Below are 21370 nucleotides of genomic sequence, written 5' to 3'. Positions count from 1 at the left end.
GCCCCGGCGTGTAGTTCATGCTGTCGTGAATTCTACGGTTGAAACAACGTGCGTTCATGTATAAGTATGAGATTCTGTGGCTAGCAAACAACAGCCTAGAGAAATATAGCAAGTCAACGGTGGCTAATACACATAGACGCCGTTTGCGGATACTGTTCGTGATGTGTTGTGACTAACATCAAGTACATTCTGTTTGATGTCTCGTTTTCCCTAGCTGTCAGTCACTTATACCGGATATTATTAGTGCAAAACGGTCTCCATCTGTTTATTGTCAGTGGCTGTATCGGTACCTTACCTGCATACAGCGCCACGCATGATTATCGAACGCTCGAAACAGGTAAGGGCGATCTTTTTGTTCAGGGCAATTGAAATAGAATGAACCATCGTCAGCTTAGCGTCAGCATTATAGTAGAGGTCGAAAGCCAAAAGCGCGGAAGGTACTTGGTGGCGAAATCAATGGCTAGAAGCGCATCAATTGGCACCGTGCAAGAGTATCAAGTCTGTAGTGTGATAGAAGCAGATGTTCTTTGACGAGAGAGGTGATTCTACCAGAAAGAACATCGCTTATTATTTGTAACGCAAGGAGAAAATAACAAAAACAGCTCGTGAACGAAAAGTAACATCCATCCGTCCACCAGCTAAACTTATACCGGTAGCGGAAGCTTGATTGAGACAAGCGTTAGTCCCTGCAAGAAAGCGCATTATCGAGGAAAAGTATACCCTGTATACCGGTATATATCTATATATATAAATGCGTATGCACCGTAGGAGTACACCGTCGCATGCTGGATTTTGATGTGTGTTGTCTACTGTAATGCTTCGTCGCAAATATTTCCCCCTTTCGGAAATTGTTTCGGATGTCTTTAGGCGCAGTCGAAGCTTTTGTGCAGATCAGACGAGAGTTTCTGGTTGGAGGCTGTGCTTCTGGATTGGCCTGCATTGTTAGTGCTGAACAGCCATGGAGGGGAACCTAAGCAGAATCGTCCGTCCGGGGTGTCATTTAAAAATCAGCTATTTAACATGTAGGTACTATAGGCGGGCTGTAAGGAGACGCGCGCTAGTGACATGCTTCAGGTCAGCGCCCTAGGCAATACAGGGTGACTGAGAAAAAGTTTTTCGGTTGGCAAGCTATGTTTGCCAATTCAAGGTCACGCAGCGTTAAATCTGACACGTTTCTCCTGGAGGCTAGTCGATTACTGCAGGAGAGAAAACGAACGCCGACGTGAACGAGCGGAAGTGCGTGAAGGAATGAGAGAGAGAGAGAGAGCCAGGAGCGGTTAGGCCGCACTTAAATTCGCATTTTTAATTTGGCAAAAAGAATAAGACGGAAAGATTTGCCAATTTAAAGTTTTCTCCGCACCAGCGCCGTTTGTTAACGTTGCGTTGCCAACTGACCGCGATGAACAATGTCAAATGGAAAGAATAGCTCCCGAAGAAAGGAGGGAAAGAGAAGAGACCGGTGCCTGGGAAGGGTAGGTACGTGACGTTTGTGTACTTTGCCCAAATTTTTGCCAGGTGGGACGTCTTAGAATGTGAATGACATGTCTAGTAACCAGGGCAGTTCTTGATAACATGTACTGCCGCACTCACTATACACCTGTTGGCTACAAACTACACTTATCTCATGCTGTTTCTACCGATGTGATTACCACCCAGTTAAACGAGATCTCTAAACAGAAACTAATTCGGTTTTGCCGTTTGTTTGGGTGCTGAGCGCCTCTGTCGGTCGTTCGTGCTCGGTAATGCATATTCCGTTTACGATATGGGATAAATTTGTATTTAACCAAGCGTGACCAGCTGTCTCATTTTTAACATTCAGTCCCTCATTTCGTTATTTCTGCATTTCTTTGTTTACCTTCGATTTCATTCATACATCAAAAAAGTAAGTTGAATCAACCTTTACGGGTGAAGCTTCACGTCCAGTATCGCCGTTAGGCGTTTCGTCACACGGCTGGCTTGCAGCGAAAGAAGTGTGTCTATGCCCGGATTCGAACCTGGATCACGACATATCCCTGTGTCACCCTCTAATCTATCACGGGCTCAAGTTGAATCAAGCTGGGCTGTCTAACTTCGCGCAACAATGAGCTTTGCGCAAATTAAAACTGCGGGTATGCCTGATGAAATCTGACAATAGTGTTTCTGTGATTTAACTTAATCAGCGATCAATCGCTAGAAGAGCCGAAACGATGACACCGGTTCATGATGTAATGAACACATCGAATCTAACTTTCTGGAAGAGCCTGAAGTCAGGAAATACTACTGCTTTCTCGCTGTTCTCTTTAACTGAATTTTTCGCAATATTACCAATCGGTTCTCTTCTAGAGTCTCTCTCTCACATTACGACGTTGTGAGGTTGGCGCGTGATAGGACTGCAATCTAAAAACCTCGGACTGGTCGTAAGTCATATGCGTAAAAATTAGAAATGCTGTTTTTTTCAAACTAGGATATCAGGAATTGCCTTGTTTACTAACACAAGTTGTAACGGAATTAAAGCAGTGACACTTAGTTGCTTTCAAGGCTTGGCCGTCCCATCGACCTAATTTATAATGAGAAAAAGTGTATCTTAGATATGCTCAGCAGAGGATCGTCTACATTAATATTTGGTGCTATCCTTACCGGTCCGAATTTTGCGGTGCGAATTTACAAGGTAGCAAACGAAGGGTAGTAAGTTGCCAATAGATCGGTAATATTGGCTGATACATCCTTTTCGTGCATGTTAATCAGCGACGAACTTTTAACGGAAGGACATTTTCGAATGCTTAGCAATGTGCAGTAGACTTGTAGTGATATTCAATTTGTGCTACAACGCAATTGTTACCTCGCAGCTTTTTCGTTGTGACAAATAGGCCTGCTTTTTGTACGTTTCTTACTGTTTATCTTACTGCTTTTTTATTAGCTGATCAATAAGTTGCCTTCTTCTTTCTGTTTTCTTATGCCTCGTTCTTGAGCAGCTAGTTGTCGTCGTCATCGCTCGTTATTACAACCGTTATGGTCATGACCTCGGAAGTTTTGAATGTCGTCCTATTATAGGCTATTTGAAACCGCTGTAGTAAGAATACGTAAAACGACATTTGGACGAGTGTTACGGTGTGAATGTTGACAATATTGTTCAGCAATAAGAACGATAACAATACAAATAATATAGTATTATTATTAAACATTAGTTACAGTTAGCAAGACAGATTCTGGTACCATTGTGCCATCCTGTGGAACAGGCGTACACCCATAGAAGAGCGATCACCGCTAAGACTTTTGTATATGTTGACAGCGCGTATATATATGGATGTATGTGTATCTGTATGTGGGTTTTTGTCATTGTCTCGGACCCAATGTAATGTACAGGCATTGATAACGTTGGCTTTTGTAGAGCTCGGCAACAAAATTGGCAGCGGAGCCTGCCTGCGGAGCCTGCCTGTGGTCCCGATTACGGCGTTTCGTATAGGGTATTCCGACCGCGACAGCGGGCCTGTAGATCCGTGCTGCTTGCACACCCAACCGATTTTCTCCTTCTGCTCCATTGTCAGCCAGCAGCTGAGCTGTGATCGGACTGCGAGTGGTAACAGGCACCAGGAAGCGACAACCCTGAAAACCTCGATAGACGTGTGACGGTCTAACGGAGTCGACATCCCCGAGACGCTAGAAAAAAGGATCAACTCACTTCGGTCCCACCAGGCCTGTCACTGGCTTTCGAAAAAGACATGATCAGCAAGCGTGCAGGCTTCGACTGTCGCTGTCGTTGTTTCTAGCAGTGAATTGACAACTATTTGCTGGTCAGTCATCGTTCTAGCGAAAATAAAGGGCGAGAAGCAAATGAAGGCAGCACTATTTTTCTGCGCAGGCAAAGCAGACGGCACGCAGTGAAGGCGACAGCAAACCACAACTACGGCTGTCGATAGAAATGTATCGGGAACAGAGTAGGGCAAGGAAAACAAAGCAGAAGTTCCGGGGGCTTTTGTTGCTCCGGCTGGAGTTGTTATGATTGTTGTTGTCAGAACTGTATCGGCGTTAGGATGGTTGTTGTTGGACGCTGGGGCTGTTTTGGAGCAGATGTTCTAGCCATTTCGTGATGTTGGTGTGCAATAGTTCCCGATAGTGGTGACGTCATTGTTGTTGATGGTGGTGGCTGTTGATTCCTAATAGCGTTCTTCGCAAACGACGACGTGGTAGAAATAGGACGAAGCTGAGCGGCGGAAAAGAAATCGATTGGTCGTGCGTTGAAACCGCACAAAGGTCACCTCTTGCTCATTACCGTAGACGATGACAACGAAGCGTTTTTGTTGTTGGTCACCACTATCGGTGCTGTCATGACGACGGAAGAATGAGTCGGATAGAACGTTTACGAAAAGAAAGAGGAGACCTACTAGTTTCAAATGATTATAATAAAGCGTTTTGAGGCGCATCAGGAAAACGACAATATGCATTGTATAGAAGGAAATAGACTACTGCCAAGAGCTGCGTGCACTATTACTTACAGTTTATTTTGCTTATATCTTGCAGTGTGCTTTTTTTTTGCTGAGCAAAACCTGTAAGGTTTTGTTATTAAAGGTCGACACACAGTTGGTTGGTAACCTAGAGGGATAATGCGCCGACGTTTACAACTTGGGCAGACGTATGTATGGTTTTGATATGGCTTTGATACATCAATGTAGGTATACATATTCATTTCACTGGGCAGCCAGGCACCGTGGCATATTTAAACGTCTACTCAACGACTTATACCACGTTTATCTAAGTTCTATTGCAGAATTTTGTCTCTATAATCTCGAAGCGATGTATCGTTAACTGACGTTTACGTCGATGTGATAGCTCGCAAATGTAGCTAATGAAGTATGATCCTATGGAGGTGGCATACTGAAGCAATGATAATTATAATAATGGCAGAATAATTAATGCGAAATAGCTAAGCACTTAAGGGTTACTCAGATAATCAGCTGACTATATTTCATTGTCATAAATATTATTGATATTGTTGGAAGAACCATGCGAGTGATAAATTACCATTGCTGCTTAACTCGAACCGTAGAAACAAATTTTTACACAAGATCGTTCTTTGCAATTTTCTGCTGGTGACGTCCATTGCTGAGGTACATCGAGGTGCGCTACTCACGTTTTGTCTTTGTAATTCGTCAGAGAGAAAAAAAAATTAGAGCATAAACATGTTCCGGCCGTTTATTTTAATGGTTCATTTTTGACAGAAGTTAAGCAGATGCCAATGATAGAAGTGCCTATCCGTTTCCAGTAGTTAGATAACCAGTACTATTATTATTGCAATAGTATGTTAGGCGATTCGTGTTTGCTGTCTTCATTGCTGGGAACTCAGATAATCAGCGATTACTGAAAAATGAAAAAGCTGTGTCTCAGTGGTTAAAGAAGAGCTTTGCGAATTGCGCTGTAGATGCAGTGCTTCAAAGAACACGATAGATCCACTTCAAGAACAAACTGTGTTTATATAGAACAGTATAACTGTATAAGGAATAACTGATTGAGTCCACGTAATGTCAAGGTCTGTGCGCTTATGCTGTATATATGAGAGAACTTAAATTGTCGTCAAAATTTCTCCGTAGTATTTCTGCGCCTGGGCATTTTCAAAGTGTATTTAGCGGAACTAGAGCTTCCTACGTTAACGCAGCTAATGCACATTGTGAAATGGAATGAACTATAGCTGGCGTAAAATGAAGAGCGGGCTACTGATGAAACTCCCATAAATAAATATTTGTCACACAGGATATGCTTAATGGCGTAGGATAGGACAATCAAATCTTCAAATATTTAAAGTGCGGTATTCCCATCGAAGTTGCCTCGGTAGTGTACCATGTGTTGTTTCAAATCCACTTTGAAAAGAGAAACAAAACAAATAGCCGCTAAAAAAGAAACATGCGCCGTCCAAAGACTGCCTGCCCCAGCGTTCATGGCCGAGAAGAAACGGGTTTCCAATTTACTCAGTTTGGTTGGGTAAGGCCTGTTCCAATTACTCATTGAGACTTTCGTCGCCCATAATATGCTTAATAACTATACTGCATTATCAAACGAAAACAGGAAACAGTGACATTAATGAAAGTATTATTTTTATAAACACCGAAATGGATTGGACTACTAAAGGAGACACGGAGGCCAATCCAGCACTACTAGCACTATAAGTATATGTCGCATGTGGCAGACCTCTGTAGATATTGTTGGTTTATAAAATTTGAATTGTCGATTGCTAAATGAAGCCACAAGCCACTTAAATAGAAGTTAACAAATTTGACTGACGGTCGGAGAGCAGGACGCCGTTGTGTTAGTGTGTCGTAGCGATTGTGTTCCGGATTGAGGTTGTATTACAAAGTGTTGTTGCGTAAGTTTTATGGTCTGACTGAAAAGAAGAGCAGGGGGCGTTCCTGTTCAGAGGGTGCAGCTATGGGTCCTACGGACGGCGTCGAAGATGCTCTGAGTCTATTTCTGTTTGGCCTTACTACATATGTGTACGCTGCTGTGTTTATAAAGGATTGTTTACTGTGAGTAAACCGATTTGTGTGACTGCTTGCTTACTGGCGGCCTATACGGAGATAGGTAGCTGGTCGGGTGATTGAATGACGTGGGGGTTTTGAACAAGCTCGCAATTGTCCAGTCGTCTCGCTCGGCTTTCTACTGTTACGACGTCAACGACGACTACTTGGCCTTCTGCGATGGAAGAAGCTGCGACAAGCGCTGCTGTCGCTCCTGCTACTGTATAAATCGCTTTGTAGGTCGAGCGTGTTAGGTTCAGTCATGTTTTTGCATCTTCATGGACTACAGTGGCGTACGATATGGATCCGGGCAAGAGGCAAGTCGTCTTTTAGCCAGAATGCCGCGTTTATTCTCTGTTGCAACTGCATATCATTCTTCGGCGTAAGTCCGCTGCCCTGCATCTACACGCCCGTATCAAAACAGAGTGTACGGCGTTGTGCTGGGGAGATACCACTTAAGATTGAAGCAAAAGGGGCTTCCATAGAGATCAGATAAATGATTCAAATATATATATATGTATATTTATGAATACGACGCATATAATTTGTTGCAGAATGAAGAAATTCAAAGATTGGAAATTAGCACAGGAAAACGAAGAAAATGGAAAATGGTGACAATACAGAGGAGGTATAATAAACTGGTTGCGAAACCTTCTGATTCTGAAACAATTGCATCGAAATTCTAATATTAACGATTAGTTGAATAACGACCCTTATGTGTCTATATTGTCAACGAAGTTATACAGAAGTGCTCCATCTGCTTGTTGGCAAAGTTTTTATAAGGTGACAGAACGATTATCTCGTGTCAACAGGGACGGCTCTGAGCAAGTTATTATAAGACCGTCTAGTTTCGTAGATGATTTTGGCATATTAGGATCGATCAAGTAGGACAAAGGTCGAAGAAGATGTCTTACAGGCAGAAATATGCGTTGGACGGGGGCCCACGTTTAGTCCGTCCTATGATGAACTGACATGAGTGCCTTAATATCAACTGTAATGGATAAACTGCAATTAATAGCTATGAACCTTAGTGCGAGGCTGTCGGTTAGAGTATAATGTGGTCTAGAGGTATATGAAAATTACATATTGGGCCAAAAGCCTAGATATTTAGGTCTACTTGCCTTAATAAATTTTGCTTCGGGGAATAAAACAGAAACATTCATCTTTTTTAAGCAGTTTGAAAAAAGTATTTTGTTTTATACTTTTTTCAACTGTCAAAAAATTTTTCGAAATTGTTCTTCCAAGCTTTTGCCTTACTTTGTATCTTGTGTGTCCTACACCATAATAGATACATATGCTCATATTGTACTATCCTTCAATCCTTACAAACTACCGAGATCAGAAGTGAGAATTTAGAAGCATATTAAGCGTTGCTGTTCTTCAGGAAAGCACTACTCTTCTAAAAGCAGAGTTATTGAGTTACTTAAAAGAGGATTGAGCAGATTCTTAGGGTTTCTGGTTTGCTTCGACAGATGACCATAAGAGCTGCTCGTATCGCTTCGAAATGTGCTGAAACTATTATAAGCTTCTGTCCGTTGACTCAACCCCTCGGCCGTTCGTCGTTCCTCTCAGCTTGTCTTACATCCCCTACCCTCGATCCGCTATTGCTGTCAGGCTACCTTTCCCATTGCTCATACCTCTTCTCCTCACTTTTGTGCAGTACAGTAAGAGTACGCAGTTCGTAAGAGGAACGGCAGCGCCGTCATTACGACTGGTCGACGTTCAGCCAGCAGTCGGAACGACAGCACGGTTAGGTGCTGCCCCTGCGACCAGCTGTGATTGGCACTATTACGGCAGTTGGTCGTATGGATTCCGATGAGTTGCCGGAAATGACAACAACGACGAACGACGCTGGGTTTTGCTGGTTAGATAGCCATAAAGTGACGACTATCAACGTTCGGTTAGCTGCCTCCGTATAACCCACACGTTTGCTTATTTACTTAGTGAGCTCTGAGTCTGCTTTGGCTGAGTGTGAGCTCAGCCATACTTTAGCTCATTCCAGTTCTTTTGGCCGCTTCCTCAAAACAGTTTTTTCAACCTTCCGCGTTTTCTACCCGATATGCATAGCCGCTTTCTTTGTGCTCACACAAACTGGTAACGGCGACCGACCATCGGCCACGCTGTCCTGGATCGTTCCTCTTGTTCTTTTCTAATAGCATTGATCTGGTCAGACATGGCCTGTTCTGACTTATCGAATGGCGGGAATGACCAAATGGGGAAAAAAGCGCGATGAAAGTCTTTTGAACAGAAAGAACGGGGCATTGTCATTGCCTAAACCGAATAGTCATAAATCGTGCGCTGGGGCCTGTGGCAAGAGTAATCAAAATAATTTTATTGAGACCATTTGCTAATATTACTGTTGCCGTTATCGTCACTGGGCCTTACATAGTAGCCGTTATAACCATATGATGAATGAGTGACGTGGTTTTATCTATCTTGTAATTTTTCCTTTTCATACTGCGACATTTTATTGTTTACTTTCATTTTATGTATATGTACCGATTCCTCCATGAATGACCTTCTCCTTTGGTCTCATTATATAGCAAATTTGTTTAGCTTGTTTATCCTTTTTATGACCATGGCTTTGTGCCCATAATGTGTTTGTGTCAAAACCGTGAGGCATCGTTCCAGTGTTTGAATAAGCGACATCTTTTTTGTACTACCACAGCCACTTCCGTATGGTATAAATCCGGCTGGATCGTTTTAATATAGTGCTTAGTTATAAACATGGCTACGAAGTATTTGTTTGTATGTTGCATATTGAAGTCTATGCTTCAGGTAATTTGTGGTCGGTTGAGTGAGTGAGATTCCGGGCATTTTCATCGTCTTTGTTGTCGCGAGGGGCGATGTTATGGAGTAACAGACCTGAGCGAACCTAGCAAAAAGGCGGCTGTCGTGCTACTGGAAAAGTACTGGCCGTCTTGCTTAGCTTTCCGCCGTTGTGATCCTACTAAAAATGACACTGCTTTGCAAAAACCAAGGCTGGTTCCCGCCATTGTCATCGTCGTTGGAGGGAATGATATGCGCTGGGTACCATTGGCGTTTTTTTGCCAGATGCGACACGGCGTTCGTCAGCTGGGTTACTTTGGTTGGCCTGAGTCCACTTTCTTTCCGGTTCTGTTTGTTCTTACTGGCTTGGGTCTCAGCAACTGACGAAGGCCAGCGATGCATGCTATTAGCGTCCCATAGAAAGTCCGCAAACGTCAGTTAGAACCGATGCTATTCTATGGCCTGTACCTTTTTTACAAAAGATCGAACATCCATGAAAATGCTGTTTTAGTCTGATGGCCCCGATCGCAGCAGTGGTAAGAGCCATCAGTTTATGTTTGTTGGTTGTTTACCCCTGCTCTACTTTTACCCCTTTCGACTGTGACTCTTGTTACTACTGATCTTGCCTGGGTAGTTGTTGCAACTACTATAACATTCCTCTCCTAAATTCTCTCGGGACCTGGTTGACCTGTAGGCCCTAGCTATCCAAGGGCACCGCCAGATCGACGCTATGCTGAGACCTGGTCGGATTTGGAGGAAACGCTCCGTTCATGTAGAAGGTCCTCTTGAGATTTTATCTAGGAGGCTTTGGCATTTTGATACTCCCCTTACTTCTTCACTTCTTCTTTAAAGTGCGACTTAGCTGGTCTGTTCAAACCCAGAATAGTACGGAGCAACTCTGTTGGGCCCCATTTGCACACCCCAATAATCAACATTAAGAGAAGTGAATTAAGGCGGATTTGCCACTTGGTCTTCATTCTGTTTCATCAGAGCAACGGTACGTAACACAGCTACTTGGTTCGGGGAAGGCATTGACGAAAACGGAATAAAAGTGTTAATAGGAAACAAAAGCGCCTGTACAGATACTGTACGGGAGTATGGGCACTTAATACCAGATATGTTTGCCATAAAGAGTGCACGGCTAATATCATTTGCACAGTCTCAGTTCATTCGTGACATCATTCTGTGCTACAATTCTATTCGGCCTGCATCAGTGCAAGCCATTCGAGAGGTTACGCTTCCATTTTTTTTCCATATTCCTTTATTTTACATGTCTTAATTACTACAGAAGCGATGCACAGCCTGTTCTGCTGCGTTCACCAGTTATATTTTACAACGGCAGAAACGCAGCTTTGCTATCGTCTGGTCTTCATATCGTCATAATCGTTGTTCAAACGATTTCTTTTCCTCTCTAGAGTTTAGGTGTGGGACGGTACGTTCGCAGGCGATGCACCCACATCAGTTCGAGTAATAGGAAACTACACGGCGGATTCAAGGGGCATGGCAAAAGGTGCTCCGACGGGGGCGGCTCTATGCCTGTCTATCAGCAAGCCAAACAGGCCTCAGTGACTACCAGACGGCCAACATGGGCAAGAGCGTCAACAATAGTCCTTGGTCGGCCGATTGCATCGTTTCGAGAGCCGCATCTCAAGGCAGAGGATGGTATGTATCAGCGGCTGAGACTTCTTTTAAAACATTTAGAAGTGAACACAGTTCTAGCCGGCGCTGCTCTTACCAGTTCTTACTAATGATTGCTGATTGCACAATTGGCATTCCTTTCTAAAGTCAAACGTTAACTCCTAGTAGTCGTATTCTTGGTCATCATTTTCAAGCCCCTACTCCGCATTCTAAAACCAGAGCGAAAAGTACCGTTACAGCATTACTAGAAGTGGGTTTCAGATACGTGCATACACGAGTAATATATACTTCCACACTCCTCGCCCTTGTGCGCTCACAAATACATAGTGGGTGTACCGTATCGCATTTGTGTGTGCGCGCGTTTTGTCTGGACCGTGAAATATTAGAGTTTTGTCGGTATCCAGACAAGATAGACGCGTTCTTCTGAGGCGTCAACCATCTTTCTGTCCATAACATAAACATTGTACAGCGGAGACCAACACATGGAATAGGCGAAGTCTCGTTATGTTTCAAGTCGGGAGTTAACTGCCTGATAGACAAGGCCTTGACGCATTAGTGTAGAGCTTCATATTGGAAGTATTATAGAAACAGCATGGATGCGCTCGCTGCGCCCGTTATGCACGTAATAGAATTCGTCCGTGGAAATGCCAACCGTCGCCGAATGAATCGTCGTCTTCGCTGGTGTACACCCGCTGCCACGCGTCGGTCCTGGTAACCGCTGCTAACTACTGTAGGCTACCAGTACTGAAAAGTAAGGCAACACATCTTCCCGCGCGCTACGAAACAGCTCATACCGTATATATAATTGTTCCGTGCAGAATAACCAGACGACTGTGCTCATCAGCATTAGATCTCTTTGTAGAGTCTGTCCACGACGTTGTTGTTGTTATCGTTTGTTGACTCTCTTCGTTGTTGGTTACTGATTGCGCCGGTGGGTTACACTGGGTCTGGCTGTCTGTCTCTTCCCCTTCGCCCAGTTATTGTACAGTCACTGATGCTTGTGCATGCATGTCATCGCAGCAGCTCTTCACAATTGTGTCATATTATTCCAACGTTCACTCTGTTACATTCCATCCAAATAACAATGCCATCATCGTGCAAGTGGTAATACTGGTCGGCGTGGCGCACGGTTACCGTGCACGCGGTGGTCATGGATGAGTGATCGCGCAAAAATAATACGTTGGGAATGCACATTCCACGGTGCGACTGGGAGGCGCCGACGACAAGGTGCTCATAACGAATACATTAAACGACAAAGGACAAACAGGGATACACAAGACCCGTACTACGTCCACTCAGGGTGAACGATAAGCTCGCTTAGCCAAGATCGAGTAGAGAGAGTAATAAAGCACTAAGACCCTAAGATCACCAAAAACTGATATAACAAGTAATCAAAAAGGGTCGGACGATGACGGTGAGGGTTTTTTTATTGTGTCATCGAGTATAAACGTTCGAATTGTATAGAAATAAAGTACACCTTGGTATACGGCATAATGATTACAAATATTTGAGCAGTGGTGCTGCTAAAAGATCCTTCTTTTTACGTTTGGGCGTCATGCAGGTGCTGTACGATTTTGCGAAACGTCAACGGTTTACAATAGCAGTGGTGTTGAATGACATCCTTCGAGACCCAACCCCCAAAACCAAGCACACAACAACGCGCGCAGTCGCATGTAAACGGCGCGATTATTTTTCGACGCGTAGCCAGACAAGTTGCATCGCGCTTTATCTTCGACACTTTACATAGAATCATTTGGGGATTAGTTTATGCGAATGTTTATGAGACATAACTTTCAATTGCGTGCACTCGCACTTAGCCACAGTTCTAAATAAAACGCAGGTTCAACTGAAGTGAGAGGCTATTTTTATCTCAAACCCTATTAGCCTTTAGGGGCTTCAGATCGATGTGTCTGTAACATGGGTATATGTGTGCGTTTTATTCAGAACTTGAGAAACCTAGTGTAGCCTATACGAACACATATTACAGGGCGTTTGACCGTTCTCGAAGTCAGAAAAGCTTTTCTTAGATTTAAGCGTTCCGGCGAGACGCAGTATAGAAGTGCGGCGAAGAACTCACAACAACCTTGAGTAAGTCGATGTCCTTTGTTCTGCTGTTTCTACAACCAAACGCTTTCAGCTATCGAATATTGTCACATACGTACTCAAAGAGAGTCGTCGCCAGTGTTCATTGTCCATATCCAACAAAGACTTCTCTCTAGACTATAGACTTCATGACATAGACAATGAAGCTTTGAGGTACGAGCAAGTATTTTGGTTTTGACAATTACTTTGAAGAAATACAATAACTTGACTCTCCATGTTAGCATACAGTCTTCCATGTCGTGCGCGATTCATGTACAGCCGAAGGTCGTGACACGCTGAGTAGAGCCAATACGCAGCGGAAACTTGTTACTGTGAACGAGAATCCTATCTAAAAGTATCCACTATATGACGCTGAAAGTGTGTGAAAATAATCAGTGGTTTTCAATCGTAATAACAATATGAATAGAAAAGCTTATCATTGATGTGTGTGGCCGTCACAGTTCGGTGCTAAACGGAATTGGCCATAGGGCGGCAGCGTTTCGTTTACAAACGTATAGTTTGTGAGCTATGAGCTGCGCAACAATGAAACAGCCCTAGCTTTTTTATTGCGATGTTCAGCAAAGGTTTTTAAACAATAAGCACGTTGCAGACGGAGGTCAGTTTTGTTAAGGGGGAAGTCGTCAAAATTTTGTCCAACAGATAAGTCAACCAGCCGATTACCGTGTAACGATTTAAGCAAGCTTCACGAACGCCGCAAACTGTGCAAAGAAGCCAGCGTAGGATAGCTTTCCAAGTAACAGGGGGCGGCTACAAGCTCACGTCAGTGGGTACTGATCGGTTAGGCGGATTATTGAGCGCGACCATAGTAAACAGCATAGTTCGTATTTTCCTCACGAAGATGAGTCACTATTACCAGGGGTAAGCGGCTGTTGGACGTCGAACTGATAGCGCTATTCGATACAACTGCTAGCTGATCATGCCGGTTTACTGGTCTGTTAATTTAATCCGTCCTATTCATTTGCCGCTTTAGAACGACAGAATTGTTTATTACTTGGCCTGCCTGATGCCACGGAGGTTAACGGTTTCATTAGGACGAACGGGAAGAAAAGCAAATTTAATTAACACGGAAAATCTTATATTATCGTGGCGAGAGGGAAAAAGGTCGAAATAGGGCCTAGCTTGCGCCGGCTTAATAGCTGTGCCGTTTGTTTAAGTCACGTTTGTTTAAACGAGTTTCATTCGTTTAAAGTACACCTTTGTTTTGTGTACCTCACTGTGTGTATGGGAATGCGCTAATTCTGCCAACGCTAATATTGCCGCTATCTATTTTAAGTCCATAAATTGGACGATTGCCCTAATAATAATTATTACGATACTTATAATATTATCTAACTATATGTTATATAGTAAATTATGAAATATTGTAAATGCAGTCCCCGGAGTGCAATAGAGCTATTCGGCATGTTGAATTTTACTGCAACTGTTTTGGCGATTTCGAAAAGTACTGAAAGAAATTTCCGGGTCATTTCGATTTAGCCCAGTGGTATGTCCGGCACACAAGGCACGTCGTTGGCTGCGGGTATGGCCAGCTGATTTTTGTTGCTGGGGTGGTAATCAAAGGAGCAGACAGCTGCGAAGGCGTCCTTTAGAATCTTGGTAAAATAATTTGCAAGTGTGCCAACCTTTGCTCACCGGGACACAACGAAACAATCGCAAGTGAGCTAACCGGTTTGCAAATCAGATCCCCTTTGTTATTGAAAATCGATATAAAATCATTGGCAGAGACCATTGTCAAGCGCTCTCTATTGCAATATACGGTAGTTTGAATGCAGTGACAAATATTATCGATATCTGTAGATGAAAAAGATGCTATTTTTTAATAATAATGTATAACAATACTTTATGTAGATTCGTCTCTTCGAAGCCGCCGGCGTGTACCAATGTAATTTTCAAAACGTGTTTTTTTTCTAAAAAAGGTTCAGCATAAGCATAATCACTCGAGCCCAATATACAACACGTTGACTGTGTCATATATAAAATAGTCGTTAATATACATTTATAAGACTACTTGTTCAGAGAATGCTGTTAGTAATGCTTCCTTATGACACCAATCAAATGTCCGGCTATGCGCAGCCTAACTATATAGTAAGGGTCGCTAAGTAACTTTACTTGCATATACAATAATTCATATAGATTTATTTAGCTGTTAACGGCATCGCCAGATCCGCCAAAATCAACAACAGAGGTTCAATATACTGACGACGCTCTGGCAGGCTCTATACTATTGTGGAGCAATGATTTATCAAAAAATATCAACGAATGAACGAAACAAATTATTGTTGCTAACACTAGCGACCCATGAAGCTAGTGGGTATATTTAGTTTAGTGCTAGGAGATCTTGCTTATATACGTGTGCACCAAGCTATTGTCTTCTGCGTGTGGCATTGTCCGTGCCAAAAGCACGTGAGGCGCCACGTACAATACACGATGCACGTAAGGTTGGCATTATACCACCAAACGTAGACGAAGCAATAAGAATAACAACCAACGTTAGGCCGTCTACTCAACTGGCTGTACTCTAGCTGGCCTGGCTATTGCTAGTGCGCATGGAATAAACCGGCAAACTGCAGAGACGACAGCGAGAGACATTGTGCGCGTTGTGTGTGCAGGCACAGCCAGCGCCGGACGGACAGGGGCAAACTTGTAGGAGGAGCGAAAAGTGCTTTGTTGGTCAAAGCTGTGAAGGGTCCGACGCACCCCTTAAGCTAGGATGTAATGCCCTCAAGGAAAGCCCCATTAGGCAGGCTAGCCTTTGCCGGCCTTGGGTATTTCCCGTCGAACCTACACGACTACGGGCACCGCCCGGAACCCCCACCAGCGTGGTCATTTATATTGAAATGAGGCCACCCATAGCTGGTCCGCTCTCCTGCACCGAAGAGAACGCCAGGGAGATCAGAGCGCCAGGAGTCATTGTGCAAGCACGAAAATGGAGAATGCACAACGAATCCGACAAGGCTCCAGCAAAGGGAAATAGGCGGATAGGGCAAGCGGGGAATGGCTTCGTTCTCGCCACCGCAAGCTGCTGCCATGATGATCACTGGGTGTAATTTCTTACCTCGACGAACCTGGTAAAGGCTGACAAATTTTCGGTAGCGTTTGTGACCATTTGGGTATGCGAGATAGCTCAACATCAATGTTAGTTAGCGCGTCCTGAAACAACCTTGTAATTATATCAGTGACAAGAAAATATGAATTATTTAGTGTGCTAGTTAGATTACAGTTGGAATGGAAATGATTCATTAAATTAGCCTTTACTTACTGTATTCTGTGCCTTAAAGGTCCTTACGCATCAAGAAAGCGTTCATATACATAGTAATCTCTCGTTGCGATCCTTCGCGCTGTATTTGCAATAAACGAACATGCACACTGCTATTCTTATTAAAGGCCACGACAAAACGCCCGATTTCTCTTGCTGCATTAATCTCTACTGTTGAAACGCTTAATCAGGGCCACCTTTCATAAGATTTAGTTTCAAGAGGTAAATGGCTTAAGCTTGTGCAGCGCAGGCGAAACGAGACGATGCCTTTCTTCTGGAAGAGGGCTTTGATTTCAAATCTAAACACGGGAATGTGAATATCACTGAGCTGAGTTGCTGGTCGCAAGGTCGTTGCAGGTTCATGTAAGGCCTGTAAGGTGGTGCTCTTTTTTGATTACGTTTTCATTTTGTCCTAAAATTAATCATTATACTAATCGTTCGATAAGATAATTGTTCGCCGGAGACCGTTATCGACCTCGAATGATCGTTGTACGAGCAAATCTAAAATGGTGTTAAATATGCGTTGATTAACCAGCTCCTTTGCTTGCCAACAGCCTGCGTTTGTTACTACTGCCACAGCGATACAATAATTCGTTTAGGGGACGTAATGCGTTCTGCACAATGTCATACATTTTCGAATGTGTAAGTTTGAGAGGGCATGCGTGCTAATTTCATAGCACGATACTGCCAGTAAACATTACGACCTATAATGGGATATTATACGAATTATCAGAGATAAAGAATATTACATATATACATCATTCATCACTTCTTCCTTTTGAAATTGTAGATCACGCTAGTGCCATATAGCTACTGATGTATATAAAGTACGATAGTGAATTTTACATAAAAGAAACAGTTATCTCGATGGCAACGACATACAGTCTGCTCTTGAAGTATTATTGATATATCAATATCGTTGGAGTTTGTAGCCAGGCGTGATCGTCTTAGCATTTGCCCCCATTGCACATAGAAACAGTGTTCCGGGGCAGAGATTAGGGGAGGAGGGCTCAGGAGCGAAGAGGGTAACAGGGATAAAAACATATGAAGGTGGACAACATCAGCGGAAGGATGCCAAACGCTGGTAAATTGATAAGCAGTCGGGTTGTCTTGTTGAATGCAAGATGTATGCGGATGTGCACGACTTCCGCAGTCGTTCATTGTTGTCGTTACCTAATGTTTGTTGTGGTAGAGAAGCACGCGATACGCTCGCTACAACGGTTTGTGTCGACAAATTAAATGACTGTATTCACAGCAGTTTTGTTCACTGATTCGGCGGATAGTCGATGATACAGGGTGATCCGCGAGGGGTCAATCACAAGATACGCGTAATTATCATATACCGAGCCGCCTTTGCCCAAACATTTCCAGTCGCAATAGTTCTACTATATATATATACATAAGCCGGGTATAAACCAAAAGGACCGAACGTATTGTATGCGTTCTGTAAGCTGAAATTGTCGAAGGAAGCCAATAGCGACTGCTAAGGCCGATCGTGCACGTACAATGGTATGTTGCTGTATCTCAAGTGTTATGGTATTACATCGCTTGATCCAATATTGGTTTTAAATTTAAGCCCATTACGAGAATCGGAGTGAATCGACTTTAGAGCATTATTGCTTTAAACTATGTTTAATGCAAACGGTTTCATTGTTATCGAACAACGCGCCTTAACTCTGAAATCGCGTCCGTGCACTTGATTAATAGAAATTACGCGATACCGAGCACTCTCCTGCTCATGCAGTGCTCATATAGTTTGACAGCGACTAGCAGCGTCGTTGCGCAAGCTAGATAAATCTCGCACAGAAATCACGCGTTTATCCATGACACTGTGACCATGTTAATGGCGTCTGGGCAAACGGTCTGTTCAGTGAACGGCTTCACATGTCTCATGTGATGCCAGCGCTATACTGGAAGTGTGCATGAATCGCTAAAATTTAACACAAAAATGCAACAGTGTACTATTGGTTTATAGATAAGATGTATATCTTTCATCACTGTTCAGTCTTTCACCTTCAATTGTTCTCGTGTCGAAGTGTCGCACGTACGGCGTTAGCAAAGATTCGCGCTCACTTCACCGCTCTGGTTACGCCCTAGCTATTCTGTTTGATTTTATATAATTTAGACGTTAGAGCTGCATTAGTGAAGTGCGTGAATTAAATATTTTCCATTGTGAAATCAACCGAGCTTTGTTCCATGCGAGGATTTGACACGACATTACCGTGTGCGCCCGTTTGAAAAACTTCACTTCATACATCGCTGCGAGTCGTGGCATTCCGTTTCGTTGACAGGCTACTATTGTAGCACTTTTGAATCTCTAGCCAGCCTTCGAAGATTATAGTAACACGATCGTTTACGGTGACGAGCAGCGATGTTGCTTCACTAGTCTGCTGGGTCAGTTGTCCGCAATGAAGCACCGCACGCCAATATATAAAGCATTGTAGTTTTGACTCGTAACGGTACGCTTATTCTGATTATCACTACTATATACTAAACACCCAGACCACTTCAACGCCCGAGCGATACAATGATGTCGTTTAGTAATTGACTGGTTTATAGAAATGTGAGCGTTTTATTATATCGTGCGTGTCCGAATTTGAGGTAACGATACTTTTTATATATGTACAGTTGTCGTATGGCCGGTTGTTCACTCGGGCTAGAAGAAAGCGCTGTAGTCGCTTACTGCGCTCTCTTCTAGTCCGATATTGCAAGCAGATTTCGTAGTGCTAATATCTGCGTAAGCGAAAGATCGCCCCATGATAGTTCAGTAGTATACGTTTGGTGTATCCTGGTCTTTGCCTGGATACGTCGTTCTAGTAGCGATCGTATCGGCAGGTGTCGTCTGTTTGTTTATCGCATTTCTATGGTCCGTATTATTACCCCAAATCAGTTTCGTTATCACCTTAATTTCACTACTAATGAACGACTTCCATTAACGAAACAAAGTTTTCGATAAAGAGTTAATTTCATGCTATCCTGCCTGTATATTATACACAGTGGTGCCATTATAGTGTTAGTTATTTGGATCGAAGGGGACCAAAATTGATACGGCATCAGCTTTCCAAACACCGGCCTGGTGTGGTCCATGACCAGTTTCCGTACTCGTCGATTTGCGCAAGCCGAAAACTTCTTTCATTTCTTCTCGTGCTCTTTTCGTTTTTTCACTCTTCCATTTTCCGTTTTTCGGTTTGATTTGTGCTACACTTCTGTTCTTGACTGGAAGCCTGCAGGCGGACGGGGCAGCGACCGGCTGCCCGCCAAGGCTACAATCAGTTCCTTAATGCAGGACGGAGCGCAGGACGCGCAGCAGTGTCGCTGTCTGTTTCTAGCTGTTCACTTCTGCATTTACCAGCGGCCGCCGGTCTCATTTCCTGGCCTTCCCTCAGCGCTGCAGCCGCGTGAAACGGTTTCTTCTGCGCCATCTCATGGTTCCGATCCGATAAGGGCAGAAGAAGCAAAGTGGCGTTACTGGATTGCTTTTAGTTTCTTTTGGCTTCTATTCAGGGCCTCCCTGACTTCCTCCGTGCGGTTTCCTCCCGTCTGCAAAAATGATCTTTCTGGGGCGTAGCTGCCTAGCTGTTGTTTCTGGTTCCTGCAGTCAGTAGCGGTGGCTAGTAGCTGCCTTCTTTTTTCTACGAAGAGCCAGTCTGAGAACCAAAGGTCGACCGCTACGTAGTCCTGTGATCGCCCATTTCTGCCAACTTTCAACGCTTTCATTTTTTTTTTTACAAAAGTAAGAGAGACGGGCAGAAAACGAAAGGAGAAGTGTCTTCATTTTGATCCTCACGAATATTTATTCGCACGCCAGTTACCCATTAACTCGTCATAGTAGAGAGCGATTCTTCTTCGAAGAAAACGCTGCGTTAGCTACAAAGTTTGAACGCGCGCCGATGAACGGTGACATCGCCAACGAAGACCTTGTGGACGACAAGAAGACAAATAGTATCATATATAGAGTTGTTTTGGGTCGCTTTGCAGAACGGATTTTGCTCATTAGGCTTCAGTTCGACGTTTTTTTTTTTATTATTTTTGAATGTAAGCATATGCATTTTATGATAGAAATGTTAACGAGCAATTGCGATCATTCAGGCACGCTTCAAACAGCGCGGTTTGTCTGATTAACGCATTTGAATCGCCTGCTTCTCCAAAAGGGCACACATTCTCTTTATTGACAATTGCGTATAGATCTGACGTCAGCGTAGTAACGCCAAGCTTCTTATCATAGTCATGTTTTTCCGGTCACGAAAAACTCGTAAATCTAACTGTATTACGCTGTTAGCCACCTGGCTAATATTAACAATCCGTAGATTAGTAAAGCAGGTGATGAAGGCGTAATCTGATGCATGTGAGCCTGGAAATTGTCGAGCGACGAGTTATTGCCTTTCCGGTTTGTTTCCACGACAGAGCGGAAACGTTTGTGACAGCCATCTATCGACAAAATCGAAATGTCAGAGGTGTATTCTTCACAATTTACAATACTAGGTTTTTATATAAAAAAAAAAAAAAAAAACTGCCATTTTTACTTCCGGTTTTGAATATTCGTTTGCTAATGATGCAATATTCGTTGGGTATGTAACAGCTTTTTCTTTGCCCCGCAGGGCTATTGACGTTTCATTTGAATCGCAGCATTTTACCTTACGTCCTTAGTTTGAAAGATGGATGCATAAATGGTGCATGACGGCATTTGCGACATTTCTTATTCGGTTCACAAAGTTAAGAAAAATACCGACGTAAGCCAGGATCAATGTGGCGGGTTCGGCAAGAGCTCTATAGCTAAGGGTACTTAACTCTTTGGATTTTTGCTCTTTAATTAACCTGCTGCATTTACGTGACTGGAGCCACTTTGGAGAGACTTTCCATTTCTTTTAGGGATGATTGTTACATATATATTAGCTATAGAATTGTTTCTGCACGCAAAACGAATTGGGATTCGAGGGAAAATGGATCAGTTCAAGCAACATGCACAGTAGCTATACTTACCGAACAAAAAAGAACGCTCCAACGGTACATGGAATTTTATCACTCACAAATGAAAAAATAGTAGAGGTAGCAACGCATATTATTGCTTATCCAATTATTTAGTGAACCATACGATCTGGTGCTGTGGAAATCTGGGCAG

General features: G+C 43.3%; 1 protein-coding gene across 1 annotated transcript in view; it reads left to right on the top strand.

Annotated features, from left to right (window-relative positions):
- Positions 1–25: 25 nt before the first annotated feature.
- Positions 26–21370, top strand: part of LOC111265708 (putative polypeptide N-acetylgalactosaminyltransferase 10) — a 43469-nt gene continuing 22124 nt past the window's right edge. Inside the window, exon 1 of the mRNA XM_022842605.2 lies at positions 26–337. The gene's annotated coding sequence lies outside the window, so the exon portion shown is untranslated. The remainder of the gene's footprint in view (positions 338–21370) is intronic.

Source organism: Varroa jacobsoni, unplaced genomic scaffold (assembly GCF_002532875.2).
Source record: "Varroa jacobsoni isolate VJ856 unplaced genomic scaffold, vjacob_1.0 scaffold_998, whole genome shotgun sequence".
In the NCBI taxonomy this organism is placed as follows: Eukaryota; Metazoa; Arthropoda; class Arachnida; order Mesostigmata; family Varroidae; genus Varroa; species Varroa jacobsoni.
This window is presented reverse-complemented; position numbering and strand designations above follow the sequence as displayed.